A 13,701-nucleotide genomic window follows, 5' to 3' on the forward strand; every position below is an offset into this window, starting at 1 on the left:
ACAGCGAATGGCGGCCTGGATGGTCACCCATCCAAATTGCGGCAACGCCCGACAGCGCTTAATTTCGGTGATCTCACGGGGACCGGCGTATCCACTGCAGCAAGGCCGCTGCCCATTCTGTTAATACACGGCATAAATCAAACTTGCATTTCGATCAGACTTCCTTAACTCTTGTGCAGGAAGGCGTGCAGTGTACTGCTGCATCCATTTTCAATAAGCTACCACTCGAATTCAGAAATCTTAGCAGTAATCCGTACGCTTTCAAATCGAAACTGAAGAGTTTCCTCATGGGTCACTCCTGTCCTGTTGAGGAGTTCCTTGAAAAATTATGCTAATTCTTGTAGTACTGTTGATTGTGTTTTCTTAAACTTACGGACTGACATTTTCGGGTTCATAAACATTTTATTTTTATCTGTTATTACTTTTATGTTGTAATTTCATGTAGTGACACCTTCCATGACCTTGGAGATTTGCTCCTCAATTTGGTCCTACGTAACCTGACGTGTAAATAAATAAATAAATAAATTCTTTTACCCTAGTTATATTGGCGAGTGGACAAAGAAAGGAAACGACTAGTAATGATATGGGATACCCTCCGTCACGCGCTGTAAGGTGGATTGTGAGGTATCGATGTAGATGCAGATTCTAGACAAGTGGGTTCTGCATCATGACAAGGTCCCTTGTCGCAGTCTCACTTCCTCCATGGAATTTTCGTCGTTGTTCCACAACCTCCCACCCCCGCCCTTGCCGCTTTTTTCTTTTTCCGAGACTGAAAAATGTTTTAAAATGACGTCATTTTTGGAATCTGGTGAACATTCAAAAGAATGTGAGCGATATTTTAAACGCCCTACCAGTTGAAGCCTTTTATTAGAGCTGCTAACAAGACCGGGAACAACGATTCCGCCGGTGTATACCCACTGAAGGGAACTATTTTGAGGGCGACAATATTGTTGTTTGAATAAAATAAAAGTTTTGGTAGACAGAAAGAATCAGTCTCATTACTTTTCTCACACGCTTTGTAAACTTCATCAATTATAAATTTTTCTTCTAACGTTCTTTAAATTTTTATTATTATTTTCTTGGAAAATTTCTTTTTGGTAAGCGTAAGACATAGTGAGTCTCTTTGTTTCAAGGTTTTAACGTTATCCCTGTGGCTCTCCAAGTTGTAATTTTTCATCATCCTGTACTGTATTCTAATCTAAAAAACAGTTACAGTCTTTTCAATTCCAAAATTTCTTGTAACATTGACGGAATAGAACTGAAAAACAGTTGTTCCTACCTATCTCTTTTTTTTGTCAACTGTGTTAGCGGAGTGAAAACAGACATCTCGAGAAATTGCACTACGGATTTTTGTCTGAATGGGAAATTGACAAATGGGATATCAAACTGACAAGTGTGAGAACTAGTCTGATAAAAAATATTTAACTGGAAGTTCCTGGTAGATGAAAACTATATGCATCAATCTATTGATAGACTCCTCATTGGTTAAGCTTATAAAAATAGCAGAGAAAGGGAAGTCAGGACTGCAATTTACTATTAATATGGAGGTGGAGGCGGGCATATTGGCTGAAGTGGAAAACTTGACTGAAGACTTGGAGTGTAAATCAGAACTGTTTAAGAACTGTGTACGTGGGAGTGAAAAGAATGTTTAACGTTGTAAAACTTTTGCTAGGAAGGGGCACTGTTATCGTGTTGACTAACATATCACGTGCTAGCATTTTGCAAATCCTTTTTCATTCGCACAAGAAATGCGTGGACTTGTAGAGAGGGCCGGCCGGAGTGGCCGAGCGGTTCTAGGCGCTACAGTCTGGAACCGCGCGACCGCTACGGTCGCAGGTTCGAATCCTGCCTCGGGCATGGATGTGTGTGATGTCCTTAGGTTAGTTAGGTTTAAGTAGTTCTAAGTTCTAGGGGACTGATGACCACAGCAGTTAAGTCCCATAGTGCTCAGAGCCATTTTTTTTGTAGAGAGGAGAAAGAGCTCAGTGCTGGGGGCGAAGACTTCTGCTGGAGACACGGAAGGAAACACTTGGTCTGGCCACATGGGGAGAGAATAGTGTCTGCAGATGTGGAGAAATGCCGCAGATCATGGCACTTGCAGCTCTCCACACTACTGAGTGCTGAATCTGGTGAGAAATAACAGCTTGGATGAGCAGTTTATGAGTATTATTGAGCATTTGTAGTCGCGTTGCTGGGATCAAGTATATTCTGCCATCCTGTGCTCTGATCGAGTGACTGAAGGCTCATTCGTGACTCGATCAGTGATTTTATTTGCATGTGGTAGTTTTTCATTCTTCTGTCGGATTCAGGCGATCAGTATGTACCTCCCGTGTATTTGCCTTATTGTAAGTCATTTATAGATACTAGTTTTATCCCATTCACCTTAACTATCAAGTCTTTGCCAGACATTCAAATATCAGATAAGACCTATTCCATGCCAATAATGTCAGTTTTCGTATTTTCTGCACTTCCTAAGGTCGGAACCTATAATAATTTCTTATTCTTGTATTGTTAGCAGGAAATCTGTAATAAACAGTGATTAATGTGGACCATTGTTTCATATCATTGTTAGAGGATCACTTTGTGTGTCATCTTTTGTGAGGTCCGAACCCATGTATCATGTTTGCTAGGGTCGTCCATGTTGTACTGGTTATCTTTGCACGACACCTTTTTGTGGTGTCACCGCCAGACACCACACTTGCTAGGTGGTAGCCTTTAAATCGGCCGCGGTCCGTTAGTATACGTCGGACCCGCGTGTCGCCACTGTTAGTGATTGCAGACCGAGCGCCGCCACACGGCAGGTCTAGAGAGACGTCCTGGCACTCGCCCAGTTGTACAGCCGACTTAGCCAGAGATGGATCACTGACAACTACGCTCTCATTTGCCGAGACGATAGTTAGCATAGCCTTCAGCTACGTCAATTGCTACGACCTAGCAAGGCGCCATAGCATTGGATATTATTTTATATTGTGGTTATAACATGTATCGTTAAGAGAGATGTTCTACAATTGTGGATTAAAGTTAAGTATTATATCAACTACGTACTTTATTTGCTAGTCAAAATTCCCTTAACTGTTCCAGACCTCGCGCCAGTCAGCGTGTAATTAAACGCGTGCATTTCGGCCTCCTCTAGCAACACAGTGTTGGCTCTTCTGCCAACACTTCACTTTTATTAAACCCATATGAGCCCACTGAGGAATATCTGACTATCGGCCATCCCAACTGATGTGGGTCAGTCTAATATGCACAGGGTTGTGTCGAAAACTCAGCTGTACACCGACATTGGCAGATGAGGACTTGAAAATTGCACATTTGCCGTCCGTGGGCAAGTGCTGTACTGACTGAACTATCCAAGCACAGGTCACGACCCATCTTTACAGATTTACTTCCTCCGGTACCTCATCTCCTACCTTCTAAACTTCTAGGCTTCGAGGGGCTGTAATGGGGATTTAGAGGACAAAGTTTTCGTTAGAGAATTTACCATTTGGATTAAAATAGATCTGCGCATCATATCACCCACGTCACGGTATGGTAAGTAAGAGAAGAGCTGCAGAACGCATGTATCGAAAATGTTTTCTGGCTCGCCTGAGTCCACCACATACAATTTTCGTTTAACTATAATAACGGATGTGAAGAAACTGCTACGTTAGCAACTAAGAGGTTTGGCTGTGGTGCTCCACGGACGCGAACTAGGGTTTGCGGACGGTGTGTATGGAAACATGCGTCGCAGATACACCTTGTGCTACAAACTACAGCGTCACGACGTGAAGCAGCTCCTATAAAGTACACAGGTGAGAGCTTTGCATCCATTGTGTGTATACTGCGAAGCGGGAGACTTGAAAGTGATCCGACCGTCAAACTGATTTTACAACCAAATGTTACATTTCGGGACACGGGTTCCTGCTCAAAACGTTGTCGACTAAGTCCCTTTTACAACACTTGGAAGCCTGTTATACGAATTGTGAATCACCCTGAATAACTTTCGAAACGCATTTGATTCAGTTTTGAGCTGTGGTTTAGTGAAAAAGTACGATCGCGGACCTGATTCTTGACTTTATTGCCGGCCGAAGTGGCCGTGCGGTTGAAGGCGCTGCAGTCTGGAACCGCAAGACCGCTACGGTCGCAGGTTCGAATCCTGCCTCGGGCATGGATGTGTGTTATGTCCTTAGGTTAGTTAGGTTTAACTAGTTCTAAGTTCTAGGGGACTAATGACCTCAGCAGTTGAGTCCCATAGTTCTCAGAGCCATTTGAACCATTTGACTTTATTCAGGACTTAGTAGCAGATAAAACTCGACAGGTCGTTGTTAACGGAACGCAACAGTGCGATGTAAAAATAACTTCGAAAGAGTGTTAGGAGGTCGTTACTGCTCACATATGGATGTTCTGGTGGATAATATTTGAAGCTCAGAAAGCTTTTCGTGGACGACACTGTTGTTATAGAAAAACTGCAACCCCAGAAAGGTTTAGCACAATGCAGAAAGTCCCGCGGAGGATCGACGATTGGTATAGTGGCCGGTAGTGGACCTTGAATGTAAATAAATTCAGCTTATTACACATAAATGGGTGCTCGATTACACTACTGGCAATAAATCACTCGAAAGAGTAACAACCACACACTTTCTTGGAAGATCGGCCTGGAACAATGAAAAGTGGAAAGACCACGAGTAGGAGAGGTCAGGTAGAAATTCTTTAGAAAAATTCCAAGTAAATGTGATTTTTCTGCGAAAGAAGTTACGTAAAAAACACTAGTTCGATTGATTATTGAGTGTCGTATGTCAGCCTACGTACCTTTCCCGGTAGCTAGTAGAGGACAAAGGCAAAACCAAAGAAGAGAGGAGCGTTGTGTCTCGCGTTCCACTACCAAGCGTGAGACCGTTACGGAGATGTTCATCCAGGTCCACTGGTAGACGCTACAAAGAAACGTTGTGTGTCACGGAGAAGTTTGCCGTTGATATTCAGAGAGCGTATGTCCGAAGAGGAGTCGGACAACATATCACTTCCTTCCATAGCAGCTAGAGAAATCAGTATGACCGCAAAATCAGAGAAAATGGGGCTCATCCAGAGGCTTCCCTACAGTCGCTCCATTTGCGAATGGAACAGCGGAATAGGGGATATAATAGCTATACAACCTCTCACTATAAGGTGAGTAGTGTGAATGTAAAACAACTATGCATTGAGATAGTTCTATCTTATTTCATTATATGAGGTAGATACTTACTAAAATTTACTGGAAGAGATAAAGGAGTACATAGACGTCACTAAATACATCCATTTCACCTATAACTTTGTATATTTTCTGTATTCCACCATTATTAATTCTACTTAAAACGTGTTGAAATATTAGTAAGTTGATTTATATACAAAATCCATAAGAATTTTATTTCAGATACGCAGTATTACAGGAAAGAAGCTTATAATACGAATTAGACTTACAAGTGCACTCTCGGCACTACCAATGTTTCCATTTGTCACTTTTATGCTTATGAAACATTGAATAATTTAAGGGAATTCATTTGTCAATAAGTGAAGCAGAAATTCCAGAAATAAAATAGTTATTTAATATTCCTGTAGTTACTGTCACAAAATTTATCACATGTCATTGCCACCCGATTATTTACATGAACTCTCTGAAACATGAATTCTTCGCTAGGCAACAATGGATTTCATCAGCTACAATTCTGTGGTACTCATGACGGACGGAGAACGTTAGATTGGAAATTAGAGTCCCGTCGATGACGGGGTCGTTACATATAGAGCCAAGTTCGGGATGTGGAAGAATCTGGAAGGTAAACTATCCTGCGCTTTCCCAGAATTCGGCTTATGCAATTTACGAAATCACGGGAAACCTTCATCAGACTGGCAGGACAGGGACTTGAACCAAAGGCCTCCTCAATACGAGTCTACTGTCTTAACCAATGGGCCAACTCGCTCGGGTCTTATGACGGAGCTTCCAGAAATATTTGTCGTCTAATAAACCGACAGTGTGGTAACTTAATCGGTATGTCGGGCAGAAATAAACGGATGGGTAAAAATGGCCTAGAGTGCATTTGATAAACTAAATCTATGTATCTATATATGCTACAGAATTAAAGTCCCCTTCCACGTTTCTGTGTCTGTATATGAAGGCTAATGTCATGTAACTACTGGAAGGATTTAGATACGGTTTTCAATAACAGATAAACTGATACACGAAGAAGGTTTTTGTACATAATCTATTACCGCTACACCAGATAAGTTACCCGACCGTAGATATTTAGTGCTACCAGTGCGAAGCCGGTTCGGAAGCTAGTACTGTTACTATAAATTAGATTCCTTTAGCCTAAACAGAAAGCTTAAAACCAGTGTGTATCAGCAGTTTTGGCTTGTCGCAGTGAGACGTGCATTTCTGAGGTGAAAAACATACAATACCTGAGTGTGGATTAGCGAGGTAAGGATACATGTACTATGAGAGAGAAGAGAGAGAGAGAGAGAGAGAGAGAGAGAGAGAGAGAGAGAGAGAAAGACAGACAGAGAGACAGAGAGAGAGAGAGAAGGAAACGAAAATGTGTACGGGAAACAGCGCAGGATGTAAGTAAATGTGCAATAAAAATAAAATTGAGGTGAACGGGAAATGTAGTTAGGTGATAAACGTGAAACTGAAATTCTTTATTGAGCCAAGAAATGACCGAGACGATGGCCTAACAGAAGGTGGTAAGATGAGATGCGGGAGCAAAATGGATGCTCAACATCGTCCTTTATCTATAAATGCCTGATGATGATTACTGTTTACAGCTAACTTTTCTGTTAATAAAATAATTTCGTAGTATTCAATAAATACCAAGTAAAGTAAGACTAAATTTCAATTTCGCTGATATTGTTCCATGTCCTAGATCAGAGTCGAGGAGTCTAAGTTCAGTGCTCGTTGTAAAACAAATCTTTGGTCATAAAATGCGGGCAAGTCCAATGCTTTCTCTGAGTTCTTAATACACTGATCGTTGAGTTCGGTTACTGTTCAAAATGGTTCAAATAGCTCTGAGCACTATGGGACTTAACTTCTGAGGTCATCAGTCCCCTAGAACTTAGAACTACTTAAACCTAACTAACCTAAGGACATCACACACATTCATGCCCGAGGCAGGATTCGAATCTGCGACCGTAGCGGTCGCGCGGCTCCAGACTGTAGCGCCTAGAACTGCTCGGCCACTCCGGCCGGCCTCGGTTACTGTGTACAAATATAACCGCGTTACAGTGAGAACACCGAGCTTAGGTGTGCACTAGGTTATATTTATTATTAGTCGGTCGCCTAACCAGGGAAAAACTGTAGGACAATGTAATGGATCATACACTAAGTCAAGACTCAATTAAAAGATATTTATGTGCTCTAATGATCTGACAGAAACCATAATAAAAATTACCAGAGGACAAAGTTCCCTGAAACTCAAATCAAATTACAAAATGACGCTAACACTTTGGGGAGGTACCAAGAAGTGTGGGAGCCAGTATGTACAAAGGACAAGATCGACTCATCAGGGTAGCTCGCGAAATCATAGTTAATGATACAACAAGATGCCACAAATTACAGTCAAATTAAACAACACAAGTTGTGTGTCAAAGTAAGCAAGTAATGAGCACTTCAGAATATGGGTCATACTACCACAATGCGACACGTGCATATCCCCAACATCAGCAAACCGTGCGCCCAGCAGCACTAAACAGCGGCAGGAAAACAAGAGACCTACACTGCGGGTGGTGATCGAGTGACCACTAAACACAGATCTCCAAAAAAGACGAACGATATATGAAGGGGAGAAGTAAATAGTACTGTTGCCTAAGTGGCGGACGCGAGTGTTGCTTATTTCATGAAGAAACTCGGGAACACTGTTCACAATTCCCTTTATTGGTATACAATAAAAACCTCAACGAATAAGATGTTGGTAATGTGTTGGAGCACTGTGCGATCGATTGGTCGTTTTCTTCGCGCCAAGCGTAGTGGCGGGACGACTCGTTCGACTGTCGATACCAAATTTTGGTACGAAGGCAATCGACCTTCCCACGCTGATCGGATGGTGTCTCGTCCTTTGATGTTCGAAAGGAATAGCGAAAATGTCGAGCTCACTTATTCACTGGAAGTGGCAGTGTCGGAACGGCGCCTTCCGCTTCAGTGCTGGGAGAGGCGCCAATTCTGCTGCCAAAGGCATGAAGCAGACCACAGCCTTGCTTCTGCGAAAACTGCTCTCCCCTCAAGAGACCTTTGCCCTTCCTAATGAGATTCTCTGTCCACCCCCTTTCGACAAAGATGCCTTAGAAACTACACCGGGAGAATATCTTCCCGTTGCGAAAACGCAAGGCTTTCTTCCCAGCAAATCTGTCTGGTACGTTCTAGACCGTATAACTAACCACGAAATGTTGGCAAAAATGAGTCAGCACTCTGTAGCGATATCGGACAGGCTGTGAAATAAGAGCTGAAGTTTCATACAAATACTTCGCCTCCTATAATAATGCTGAAGTGGGTGGGAACAGCTACACTAAGATTATTAGTAACTTTGTAATAAAAATGTTGTTCAAAAATTTTCTGTTAACATCTGCACACCTCCAGTTCACTCATAGCAGGACCACGTAACCACAAGAAGTTGCTGTCATGTATATTTATTTGTCGACAACGAGTTTCGGTCAAGGGACCGTTTCCTAGGCTACATCTACATCTACATCTACATGGATACTCTGCAAATCACATTTAAATGCCTGGCAGAGGGTTCGTCGAACTACCTTCACAATTCTCTATTATTCCAGTCTCGTAGAAAGCGCGGAAGTAGCGAACACCTATATCTTTCCGTACGAGCTATGATTTCCCTTATTTTATCATGGTGATCGTTTCTTCCTATGTGGGTCGGTGTCAACAAAGAATTTTCGCATTCGGAGGAGAAAGTTGGTGACTGGAAATTCTTAGAAGATTCCGCCGCAACGAAAAACGCCTATGTTTTAATTATGTCCACCCCAAATCCTGTACCATTTCAATGACACTCTCTCCCCTATTTCGCGATAATACAAAACCGGCCACCCTTCTTTGAACTTTTTCGGTGTACACCGACAATCCTATCCTTTAAGGATCCCACACCGCGCAACAGTATTCTACAAGAGGACGGACAAGCGCAGTGTAGGCTGTCTCCTTAGTAGATCTGTTACATTTTCTAAATGGCCTGCCAGTAAAACGCAGTCTTTGGTTAGCCTTCCGCACAACGTTTTCTGTGTGTTCTTTCCAATTCAAATTGTTCGTAATTGTAATTTCTACGTATTTAGTTAAATTTACGGCCTTTAGATTTGACTGATTTATCGTGTAACAGAAGTTTAACGGATTCGTTTTAGCACTCATGTGGATGACGTCACACTTTTCGTTATTTAGGGTCAACTGCTAATTTTCGCACCATACGGATGTATTTTCTAAATCGTTTTGTAATTTGTTTCGATCTTCTGACGACTTTGTTAGTCGATAAACAACAGCGTCATCTGCAAACAATCTAAGACGGCTGCGGAGATTGTCTACCAAAACGTTTATATAGATAAGGAATAGCAAAGGGCCTATAACGCTACCTGGGAGAACGCCAGAAACCACTTCTGTTTTACTCGATGACTTTCGGTCAGTTACTAAGAACTGTAACCTCTCTGACAGGCGCTCAGTCCGGAACCGCGTGACTGCTACGGTCGCAGGTTCGAATCCTCCCTCGGGCATGGATGTGTGTGATGTCCTTAGGATAATTAGGTTTAAGTAGTTCTAAGTTCTAGGGGACTGATGACCACAGATGTTAAGTCCCATAGTGCTCAGAGCCATTTGAACCTCTCTGACAGGAAATCATAAATCCAGTCACATAACTGAGATGATATTCCATAAGCACGCTGTTTCACTACAAGCCGCTTGTGTGGTACAGTGTCAAAAGCCTTCCGGAAATCCAGAAATACGGAATCAGTCTGAAATCCCTTGGCAAAAGCACGCAACACTTCATGCGAGTCACCTACCCTTCAAAAAGTAGATAGCACATTTCATCCGAAGACCATTGCGCAACATTTTCAGAAGAGGGGTAATGTTCCTAGCTACAGATACAGTTCTGCTGTGCTATAGGTAACACGTCCATCATAGTGTGAGAATGAAATAGCGTGGCAGCTGGAAACATACTCCAAACCTCAAGTACGTGACACAGCACGATTTTTGTTGGATAGTTTAAATCACACGTAGATTCATACTGCATTTGTGAAAGCAGATGGACCAAGTACAGTGACGGGCCCAGCCGTAGTGAAATGGTGTCAACAATTTGACAAAGACGCAACGAAGAAAGGCCTCACTCTACTTACAGTCAGGACAAAAGGCCGGTCACGGGTTTCGCCCACGATTTTTAAACATGCCCACCTGTCATTTGTACATGCATCTGTAATCTTACCCATTTTGCTAGTAGTCACGAAGTGTACACATTGATAGTCCATTGCACTGTTCGGCACACCTTCTCACCACAGTCGTGTCCTAAACTGACGACTTAAAAATTAGAATAATCTATCGTAATTTGAACAATGAATAAATTTTCAACTGCCAAGATCACTAAAATCATTTATTCATATAGATTACTGGATTCGTAGCTTCAGAGATGTTGTTGTTGTGGTCTTCAGTCCAGAGACTGGTTTGATGCAGCTTTCCATGTTACTCTATCCTGTACAAGCCTCTCCATCTCCGAGTAACTACTGCAACCTACATCCCGCTGAATCTGCTTGGTGTATACATCACTTGGTCTCCCTCTACGATTTTTACTCCCCCACCCTTCCCTCCAATACTATACCGGTGGTCCCTTGCTGCCTCAGAATGTGTCCTACCAACCGATTCCTCCTCCTAGTCAAGTTGTGCCACAAATTCCTCTTCTCCCCAATTCTATTCGGTACCTCCTCAATAGTTACGAGATCTACACATGTAATATTCAGCATTCTTCTATAGCACCACGTTCCGAAAGCCTCTACTCTCTTATTGTCTAATCTATTAATCGTCCATAATTCACTTCCATACATAGCTACACTCTATACAAATACTTTCAGAAAGGACTTCCTGACACTTAAATTTAAACTCGATGTTAACAGATTTCTCTTCTTGAGAAATGCTTTCCTTGCCTTAGCCAGTCTACATTTTATATCCTCTACTTCGACAATCATCAGTTATTTTGCCCCCAAATAGCAAAACTTGTTTACTACTTTAATTGTCTCATTTCCTAATCTAGTGCCCTCAGCATCAAATGATTTAATTCGACTAGAATCCATTATCCTCGTTTTGCTTTTGTTGATATCCTCCCTTCAAGACACTGTCCGTTCAGTTCAGCTGCTCCCCCAGGTCCTTTGCTGCCTCTGACAGAATTACAATGTCGTCGACAAACCTCAAAATTTTTATTTCTTCTCCATAGATTGTAATTCCTACTCCTAACTTTTCTTTTGTTTCCTTTACTGCTTGCTCAGTATACAGACTGAATAACATTGAGGATAGACTACAATTTTGTCTCCCCCGCTTCTCAGTCACTGCTTCCCTTTCGTGCCTCTCGACTCTTATAACTGCCATCTGGTTTCTGTACAAATTGTAAATAGCCTTTCTCTCAAAGTATTTTATCCCTGCCACTTTCAGAATTTGAAAGAGAGTATTCCAGTCAACATTGTCAAAAGCTTCCTCTAAGTATACAAATACTAGAAACGTAGGTTTGTCTTTCCTTAAAGGCGTAGAGTCAGTATTGCCTTGCGTGTTCCATCATTTCTACGGAATCCAAACTGATCTTCCACAAGGTAGGCTTCTACCAGTTTTTGCATTCGTCTGTAAAGAATTCGTGTTAGTATTTTGCATTCGTGACTTATTAAACTGACAGTTCGGTTATTTTCACACCTGTCAACACCTGATTTCTTTGGGAATGGAATTATTACATTCTTCTTGAAATCTGAGGGTACTTCGCTTGTCTGATAAATCGTGCTCACCAGATGGTAGGGTTTTGTCATGGATAACTCACCCAAGGCTATCAGTAGTTCTAATGGAATGTCGTCTACTCATGGGGCAATGTTTCGACTCAGGTCTTTCAGTGCTCTGTCAAATTCTTCACGCAGTCTCATATCTCCCATTTCATCCTCATCTACGTCGTCTTCCATTTCCATAATATTGTCCTCAAGTACATCGCCCTTGTATAGACCCTCTACATACTCCTTTTTGCTTAGGACTGCTTTTCCATCTGAGCTCTTGATAATCCTACAGGTGGGTCTCTTATCTCCAAAGGTCTATTTAATTTTCCTGTAGGCAGTATCTATCTTACCCCTAGTGATATATGCTTCTATCCTTACATTTGCCGGCCGAAGTGGCCGTGCGGTTAAAGGCGCTGCAGTCTGGAACCGCTAGACCGCTACGGTCGCAGGTTCGAATCCTGCCTCGGGCATGGATGTTTGTGATGTCCTTAGGTTAGTTAGGTTTAACTAGTTCTAAGTTCTAGGGGACTAATGACCTCAGCAGTTGAGTCCCATAGTGCTCAGAGCCATTTGAACCATTTTTTTATCCTTACATTTGTTCTCTAGCCATCCCTGTTGTTGTTGTGGTCTTCAGTCCTGAGACTGGTTTGATGCAGCTCTCCATGCTACTCTATCCTGTGCAAGCTTTTTCATCTCCCAGTACCTACTGCAACCTACATCCTTCTGAATCTGCTTAGTGTATCCATCTCTTGGTCTCCCTCTACGATTTTTGCCCTCCACGCTGCCCTCCAATACTAAATTGGTGATCCCTTGATGCCTCAGAACATGTCCTACCAACCGATCCCTTCTTCTGGTCAAGTTGTGCCACAAACTTCTCTTCTCCCCAATCCTATTCAATACTTCCTCATTAGTTATGTGATCTACCCACCTAATCTTCAGCATTCTTCTGTAGCACCACATTTCGAAAGCTTCTATTCTCTTCTTGTCCAAACTATTTATTGTCCATGTTTCACTTCCATACATGGCTACACTCCATACGAATACTTTCAGAAATGACTTCCTGACACTCAAATCAGTACTGGATGTTAACAAATTTCTCTTCTTCAGAAACGCTTTCCTTGCCATTGCCAGCCTACGTTTTATATCCTCTCTACTTCGACCATCATCAGTTATTTTGCTCCCCAATAGCCATCCCTGCTTAGCCATTTTGCATTTCTTGTCGATCTGATTTTTAAAACACTTGTATTCCTTTTCACCTGCTTCTTTTACTGTATTTTAATATTTTCTCCTTTCATCAATTAAATTCAATATCTTTTCTGTTACGCAAGGATTTCTACTAGCCTTCGTCTTTTTACCTACTTGATCCTCTGCTGCCTTCACTATTTCATCTTCAAAGCTACCCATTCTATTTCTATAGTATTTCTGTTCCCTGTTTTTGTTAATTGTTTCCTAATGCTCTCTCTAAAACTCTCTACAACCTCTGGTTCTTTCAGTTTATCCAGGTGCCATCTTCTTGAATTCCTACCTATTTGATCAGAGATAAATAACTTGAAATACCTGCTTCTCTGACCGCTTGAACGAAACTGGTTGTCGATAAATAAATATACAATACAACAGATTTTGGTGAATTCCTAATCACGTTCTATCAAAAACTGTTCTAATACACAGTTATAATTTTAAAAGCTTTGAAAACTAAACCATGTCATGACGAAAGGTGATATGTAACTGACTGTCTGTCTAGACAAAGCCTTTACTCAG

Source organism: Schistocerca americana, chromosome X, assembly GCF_021461395.2.
Source record: "Schistocerca americana isolate TAMUIC-IGC-003095 chromosome X, iqSchAmer2.1, whole genome shotgun sequence".
Classification (NCBI taxonomy): Eukaryota; Metazoa; Arthropoda; class Insecta; order Orthoptera; family Acrididae; genus Schistocerca; species Schistocerca americana.